This window comes from Dioscorea cayenensis, chromosome 7, assembly GCF_009730915.1.
Source record: "Dioscorea cayenensis subsp. rotundata cultivar TDr96_F1 chromosome 7, TDr96_F1_v2_PseudoChromosome.rev07_lg8_w22 25.fasta, whole genome shotgun sequence".
Classification (NCBI taxonomy): Eukaryota; Viridiplantae; Streptophyta; class Magnoliopsida; order Dioscoreales; family Dioscoreaceae; genus Dioscorea; species Dioscorea cayenensis.
In genome coordinates this window covers 4,125,618-4,134,803 of record NC_052477.1, presented here as the reverse complement: position 1 = coordinate 4,134,803, position 9,186 = coordinate 4,125,618, and the positions used below count along the sequence as shown (strand labels likewise).

The following is a 9,186-nucleotide window of genomic DNA, read 5'->3' as shown; positions in this document are numbered from 1 at the left end:
GAACTTGTATCATTGATTGAAGAATAATAAGAATAATGCTTGTGGTCAGCAAATCCAATATACCTTCTGCTTCTTGTCTGGTGGAAGTTTAGGCATATCAATCCACCACTTGTTCCGTTTGTCCCAACTTTCATCAAATAAGTCATTCAGTTCTTTTGCTTTGATATGGATTTCATCAGCTGGGAGAGTAGGACTAGCAAGCGCTAGTTTAACATCTGATGCAAACTGAGAGGTATTAGGATAGGCTCCACAATCGAGTTTCCGTTCTATTTTACTCAAGTCCAAGTGTTTCGGAAGAAGATCATGTGCTAGATCCATTAATTTCTTCAAGATAAGATGGCATTGTTTCTTTCTGGCAGGGTCCATCCTCTCTGTTTTTTCAATACTGAATTCCTTGACAGTGGTTGCAGATTCTAGACTCCTTTTTCTGCTGATAATTGTTGAAGAACTAGTGAGTTTGCCAGTGGCTTGTGGAGACATCAATATGGCCATGTTTCCAAAATCCTTTTGTTCTCAGAGATTTCCACAAGATCAATATATTTCTGTCACAAATCTGCACATTACGCAAGCAAAGTTTAACTAAATAAAACCAAAAAATTATGTACCAAATTAGATCTAAAGAATTTGCTGCAGGTTGTAGATATAATCATTATGACAGGTACCATAATCCCAGGTTGAACGGAGCACACATGCTAATAAATTTTTTTTTTTTTCAAGAAAACACTGTAAACTTTATTGGATTCAACATCATATTCACAAATGAAATCATATATTTATACCCTCTTGAACGACGATGACAACAAATGAAGTTCTTGGTCAAGATGGGGAAAACTTACTTGTTAAGTTTGCTTCACAGAAGCTAAAGTAAATGGCGGGAAGAGGGTATTGTTGAGGTTGAAATTATATATTTAAATAATCATTTTTTATGCATTGTAAATTTTGGCCATTAAATTTTATAAATATTCATTAGAAATTTTTTTTATTTTTATAAGGACGGCTAAATCATATTTAATTGAAATAAAAATAGCATGACAACAAAAGTGAAACAAGCACCAACTAGAACAAAAAAAAAAAACTTTAGCAAAAGAGAACAATAAAGGAACCTGCATAGATCAAGAGTGGAAATAAAAGATTAGAATTATTTACTATGAGTATAAAAGCAATAATTGATGTTGTTGTGGATGTATTCATCGCAAATCATCCATATGTGAGATATGGCAAATAAGGATGCAATGAACATGAAATATATATATATATATATATATATATATATATTTTAATTCGTTTGTAGCCATGTGGACTTTTCTAAAAATAGATTTTGATTTTTAAAATTTTTTTTAAATATATATATATTTTAATATTTAAAATTTTTTAAAACTCATATTATATTTTTAAAATATAAGCGTATTTTATTTATTATAAATTTTATGATATTTAAAATTAAGCATATTATATTTAATTATAATTTTTTTGATATTTAAAATTATTTTCAAATCATCCGTATGTGAGATATGGCAAATAAGGATGCAATGAACATGATATATATATATATATATATATATATATATATATATATATATAGATTTTGATTTTTAAATTTTTTTAAAAATATATATATTTTAATATTTAAAATTTTTTAAAACTCATATTATATTTTTAAAATATAATCGTATTTTATTTATTATAAATTTTATGATATTTAAAATTAAGCATATTATATTTTATTATAATTTTTTTGATATTTAAAATTATTGTCAAATCATCGGTATGTGAGATATGGCAAATAAGGATGCAATGAACATGAAATATATATATATATATATATATATATATAGATTTTGATTTTTAAAACTTTTTTTACAAAATATATATTTTTTAATATTTAAAATTTTTTAAAACTCATATTATATTTTTAAAATATAAGCGTATTAGATTTTGATTTTTAAAATTTTTTAAAAATATATATATTTTAATATTTAAAATTTTTTAAAACTCATATTATATTTTTAAAATATAAGCGTATTTTATTTATTATAAATTTTATGATATTTAAAATTAAGCATATTATATTTTATTATAATTTTTTTTATATTTAAAATTATTTTCAAATCATCCATATGTGAGATATGGCAAATAAGGATGCAATGAACATGAAATATATATATATATATATATATATATATATATATTTTAATTCGTTTGTAGCCATGTGGACTTTTCTAAAAATAGATTTTGATTTTTAAAATTTTTTAAAAATATATATATTTTAATATTTCAAATTTTTTAAAACTCATATTATATTTTTAAAATATAAGCGTATTTTATTTATTATAAATTTTATGATATCTAAAATTAAGCATATTATATTTTATTATAATTTTTTTGATATTTAAAATTATTTTCAAATCATATATGGCAAATAAGGATGCAATGAACATGAAATATATATATATATATATAGATTTTGATTTTTAAAATTTTTTTTAAAAAAATATATTTTAATATTTAAAATTTTTTAAAACTCATATTATATTTTTAAAATATAAGCGTATTTTATTTATTATAAATTTTATGATATCTAAAATTAAGCATGTTATATTTTATTATAATTTTTTTGATATTTAAAATTATTTTCAAATCATCCGTATGTGAGATATGGCAAATAAGGATGCAATGAACATGAAATATATATATATATATATAGATTTTGATTTTTAAAATTTTTTAAAAATATAAATATTTTAATATTAAATTTTTTTTTTAAAACTCATATTATATTTTTAAAATATAAGCGTATTTTATTTATTATAAATTTTATGATATTTAAAATTAAGCATATTATATTTTATTATAATTTTTGTGATATTTAAAATTATTTTCAAATCATCCGTATGTGAGATATGGCAAATAAGGATGCAATGAACATGAAATATATATATATATATATATATATATATATATATATATATATATATATATATATATATATATATATATATATATATTAATTCGTTTGTAGCCATGTGGACTTTTCTTAAAATAGATTTTGATTTTTAAATTTTTTTAAAAATATATATATTTTAATATTTAAATTTTTTTAAAACTCATATTATATTTTTAAAATATAAGCGTATTTTGTTTATTATAAATTTTATGATATTTAAAATTAAGCATATTATATTTTATTATAATTTTTTTTATATTTTAAATTATTTTAAATTTTTTAAAAAACTTAACATGTAGGAGTATGTTAAATTTTAAAATTGATAAAATTTTAAAATTAAAATTTTATTTTTATTTTTATTCTTAAATTTTTTATTTTATACTTTTAGTTATTATAAATTAAAATTTTATTTTTATTTTTATTCTTAATTTTTTTAGTTTATACTATTAGTTATTATAAATGAAAATTTTATTTTTATTTTTATTTTTAAATTTTTAGTTTATACTTTTAGTTATTATACCATGAATTGATGTTGCTTATCATGTTATACTTTAAGGGTCCGATTCTGGATGTGAACTGGGGAATGAAAAGCTTTTTAGCAGAGAAGGAAATGAAAATTTTGGGGAGGGATAGTGAATGAAAGCTGTTTCGTTGAGAGAGTAATTCACTGGAAAGAAAAATAGATAAGTAATTTATTACGAAATGAGCCCAGAAGAAGATAGTGCGTAATTACGCTTTGTGCCATTAATATAAACAAATAATACTAAATAATATAGTGAGTTTTTTTGTTTAATAATAATAATTTTTATTTATAACAATATTTTTGTATTATTCATGTTAGTTATTGATACTTAACTAATTAAATTAATCAATTTTTAGTTATAAAAATATTTAATTATGTTTAAATATTTAATTAAATTTCTCACTTTTATGATTTAATTATTATAATTAATCGGTTAATTAATTAATAATTATAAATATTATAAATATCATTTATTAATTTTAATGTATGAATTAAATATTTAAATAACATATCTTCATTTAATAATCATTGAAATTAATTATTCTAATTACTAATTAAATTAATATTGTTTAATACAAATAAATTGGATTAGGGTAAAATAAAAATTTCCTGTGAAAAAATGGTCATTACCTCCAAATATTTATTTATTTAATTTATAAACTAATTATTTTAATATTAATATTATATATATATATATATATATTATATATAGAGGGTAAAATGGACATAAGATGTCCATTTTACCCCCTCCCTCCCCCTCATTCCCCCTAAATTGGGGGGAATGATGATAACCCTCCATGGGGTGATAACATCACCCCATGGAGGGTAATTAAAGAATCCAATGCACACCCAAACATGGGTGTGCGTTGGGATTAGTAATCATCCCTCTCTAGAGGAGTGAATCAGCTTGTAAATATTTCTACAAAGAGAGGACGGAGAACTAGGCCTGACCTAAAGGCACACCTTATCTAATTATGCATGTTAAGAATTTTATTTAGTGCTCATGTGAAGATCAGCTGTATCTCTGAATTTCTTTTTGCTTTTCTCCTTGAACAATAATTCAATTGAGTTTGTGTGAGATAGGTGGGAATTTGTGGTGAGCACGGCGGAGAGTCATCTTTAGTCGCCTTTTTTGCAAAGGCTGGATTGGACTATGTTTCATGTTCTTCCTTCAGGTTATCTCTGTCTTGTTTGCTTTATAATCCGAACTTGGGGATTCATTTTCCATGTACTTATGCTGCATTTTAGATTTAGCATTAGGAGGCCTTATTAATCATCACTTGTGTATATAACTAATGCATGGTGTTCCTCGTCATTTGTCATTACCTTAGATTTGGAAAACCTTGTCTGAGCTAATGCTCTAAATCTGTCAGTGAATTCAAGATTGTTATATGAATATTGAAAGAAGAAGATCATTACCAATGGGCAACTTATCATCCAGTTGGAAGGATGCTTGAACCCTTACACTTGTCCCATAGAGAAAAAATCAGCAAGAATTTCTTCTTTTCTTTTTTTTTTGGTTAAATAAATGTAATAAGTAAAATGTTTTTTGATTTTTGCCCATAAACAGTGCTTTTGATTTGAGATCAATCATCCAAATAGATGGGCATAAACTAATTAGTGCAGATATTCTGCAAGAACATAACACTTACTCATATATTAACAAGAAGTGGTGAAATTATCTGAGAATGGCAAGTCATTGATGTTCATTTTGCATTGTTAAATATCAAAAGAACATTTGTCTACCTGTTTTATATTTAGCTTCACTTCTGGTTGTTTTCACATTTTGGTTTATTCATCCTCATTGTTTCTTCATCATTTGTTTCAGGGTTCCTATTGCTAGACTTGCAGCAGCCCAAGTTGCAATTTGAGATTTGCCTCCCCAAATGTAAATACACAAACCATAAAGATACATTGGAGCCATGTACAATAAAGGAGCTTCTACTTTACCTAAATTGTAGGAATAACTGCTGCTGCTCAATAATAAGTCTTGATATATTTGTTATTGTGTTATTCTATAATGTTATTCCGAATAATAGGCAGAAGAAAGAAAGAAAATTTGTACAATCTGGTGGACTTTCTCATTTTCTGATTGAATATGTACTGGGTAAATACACTTCAAATATAAAAATTCCTACACCAATATTGGTTGTTCTTCCTATTTTTTTTTGTTTCTAACTATATAAGGTTGACAGTATTTTTGCAAATTCACTAGGGGCGTTTGGATGGATGTAGTTGAAAATGCAGTGGATTTGTATTTACAAATTCTTGTATTTGAAAATTCAGGAGAGTCAAATCCAGTGTTTGGTTGGATGTATTTGTAATACTGGATCACATAATTTTGTGTTTGGTTGGAGGGATTTGTAAATTTGGATTTGGAAAACATGTGTTTAGTTTGCTGTATTTTTTTCTGGATTACATGTTATGGTCACACATGGTGGGGTTACCCCTACCCTGATATTATAAATAATTAATATATATCATAAAATCTATATTTTATTTTATGTAAATATAAATTCAAATTTCAAATATTATAAATAATTAATATAATTATTATTATATACTTAATTTATTATAATAAAATATAATATATTATTTATTTATTTAAATAATTAATTTAATATAATATATCAATTATATATTATACTACTAATATATTAATTAAACTATAATATATTTTATTTAATATTTTATAAGATAGTCACTAGTTTTATATATTATCAAATATTATGAAAAATAGTTACTTGTTGGAGTTCCAAATCATGGAGTTGGAACTACACCCAATTTGGGTGTAGTTCCAAATTCACTCAAAACCATTGATAAAGTATTTCCAACTACAACATCTTTTTTAAATCCCCCAAACCAAACACATGATTTGGATAAATCATGTAATTCCAACTCCCATGACTTTCAAATCCACCAAAACAAACACCCTCTAAAGGGATCGACTTTTATTTTTTGGGGGCTAACAACCAAGTGGTTTATTGGTATTTGGGTCTCCATTAGAACCCTTCACAAATAAGTGGTAAGAGTTCGAATGACCGGTGAGGGCATATTTCTTAGAGTGTGAGTAGTGGTTATGTACGGGTGGTCTCAGCGCTCACGTGTGTGCAGGCTCTATCGCCATTTGTTCATTGAGATTTATGCATGTCCATGTCTTTTTTAGCTGTTTAACCGCTCACCTTGACCCCAAAAAAAAAAAACTATATTGTTTGGGGACTAAATATATTGTTTTAGCTTTGAGACCAAACTGTATTTCATGTGTTGTTTAGGAAAGTGGATGCATTTTCAAATTTTATGAATGACTTGTGAGATATGGATATGATGGAAGTTGCAAATGTTCTTAAATTCACTTCTAAGAATAAAAATGAAAAATATAGCGGACTATATAGATCTAAAATATACCTATGCTTTAGTATTATTATTATCATTAAAAAAATAACATGATTACTTTTTTATGATTAATGGATTAAAATTGATTACTCTCATTAAACAAGTTGTATATATTGTGTTTTTATCTGAAATATTATCATATTAGATATGAGAAATTGCAATAAAATGCCAAACTTTGGTATTATGCTAATTAATAGATGTTTATTATTCATATTAATCATTAAATCAAACAGTATGCCCCATATTTATTGGATTAAATACATTTAATTATATCAATTATCTAGTTTATGTCGGTAAGTCTATATATGTTGATTATATTTAAGATGGGGATGATGAATATCTGAAAAATACTAATTTTTCTTATGCTCAAACTCTTCTATAAATGTTTAATATTTTAAACTACGATTAGAACATAAATGAAAATAATCTAAGGGTCAAAGTCATTTATTTACCCTCACACAAATCTCAATTATGTATTAAGATACTAAAACCTAATTTTCATAATACCAAAAAAAAAAGAGGCATATACATAATCAAGCATGTATTATCTAGCTAACCAACAATTGAAGCACTCTCTCTTATCAACTAAAGTAGAAGAAGAAGATATTAAGACCTGTAAAACAAAACCATTAGCATAGCTAGCTTTCATAATCAATCTAGTAAGTCAAGACCTTTATAAAACAAGGACCGCCTATGAATTCAGCAATCAAATGAAGTTAGACAATCAATGAAGGAATTGCAACCTCTATAAATGAGCTACAAAAGATACAATAGATGATCTATATCTATGGCCTTTAGATGTTTACATGCAATTCTCTTATCGCCATTCTTCAACATATCGAAAAAGCTAGCACAATCACAAAAAACTTTATTGTGCTTCAGATTTCTCTCTAGTCACTACTTGAGTGCAAACAAAAAAACAATAGCTTGTGAGGCCAAGTTTGATTCTATCTTAATCTAATTATAAGGAATCACTCACAACATATAAAAACTAAGGGCATGCTTCAACTAATCTAATGTACATGCACTACAGACTTTAATGGAAAATCTTGTCAAACTCTGGTATCAAATTTCTAAAGATGGTACTCATCTTGTTTTTTAGAGTTTCCAAATATAGGAGGCAAGAAAGGTTTTAGTAAATTCAATCCGAACTATCTCCCAATGAAGATCACATAAAACACATATATAGTATGAGAGGTCTCAAGTTTAAAGAGTATAAAAAGTCATATTCTTTCAATACAGCTTTCCATGGTGAAGTAACAGAGATTTCACTTGGGGACTACCCAAAGCCTCCACATTTTATGCAAACATTTCCAATTGTTGTCCAAGTCATTGCCTTGATTTAATTAGATGTAAATACAGCATTTAGGTAATCCTAGCATTAGTGCAAATATGAAGCCAGATCCAATGATTTTTGTTGTATAGATCAATATGTGTCTTAGACAGTTTGCACCAATCTAATTGAGGTCCTAGGCGTACATTCATGTCTACGGTCTATAGAAACAACCTTAGCAAAATGTAACACGGGTCCTCCATAGAATAACCTATTTTAATATATGTTGCCTTGAGAGACAAAGGTATGTCAAAACACCAAGGGTTCTTTCAAAAGTTTGTTCTTTGAGGGTTACATCTATTGCTTCAAAGGTTGGAAAAGAATAATTTTAGTTATTTAATATCCATACATCAATTTAAAAATACCAATCTAAAGTTCATCTTCTATGTAACAATCATAAAGACATTTTTGAACATTAAAGTTGTTTTAGAGGGTCTAAGGTTCCTGATACCTAAAATCTCCTTAACCTTATCAAGTGTAGGAGTACTCCAATCAATTGAATGAATGCCACAAGGATTGCTATTCTTGCTCCAAATGAAATTCTTGCCCAATTTGAAAACCTTGTCAAGCACAGAATCTAGGATATGTATCAAGATATATCATAGATTTACTTAAATTAGGGGTTTGACATGTAAGAACATTACATATATTCAAGCAGAGCTTACCGTTTCTAACCATAGACTTGAAGGGTCTAGTAATAGTGATCAAATCATCACCTTACATAAGTTTATTAAAATTTATATATAAATGAGTGTCAAAGCTATGAACCACATTCAGAGCGTCAGTGCAAAATTCATGAGAGCTATCACTTTTGGGATATTAAGATGAAAATGGTTAAAAGAGATCAAATCTCGTTGTTGCACTCCCTCCACCTTATTGGTTTTAATATGATGGTTAAGCTGACCATTAATCAAGAACAAGAAAACTAGTCAAATTGATCCAAGAAATTTAAATAGCAAGCCAATTCATTTTTTCTAGAGTAGAAAGAATTAC

The 9,186-nt window shown here is 25.8% G+C and overlaps 1 long non-coding RNA gene across 1 annotated transcript; it reads left to right on the top strand.

Moving 5' to 3' along the window:
- Nucleotides 1-4,592: 4,592 nt before the first annotated feature.
- On the top strand, nucleotides 4,593-5,534 carry LOC120264361. The gene is made up of 2 exons (XR_005537410.1): nucleotides 4,593-4,642; nucleotides 5,296-5,534. It is a non-coding gene; the product is annotated as an uncharacterized LOC120264361 (long non-coding RNA).
- Nucleotides 5,535-9,186: the final 3,652 nt, after the last annotated feature.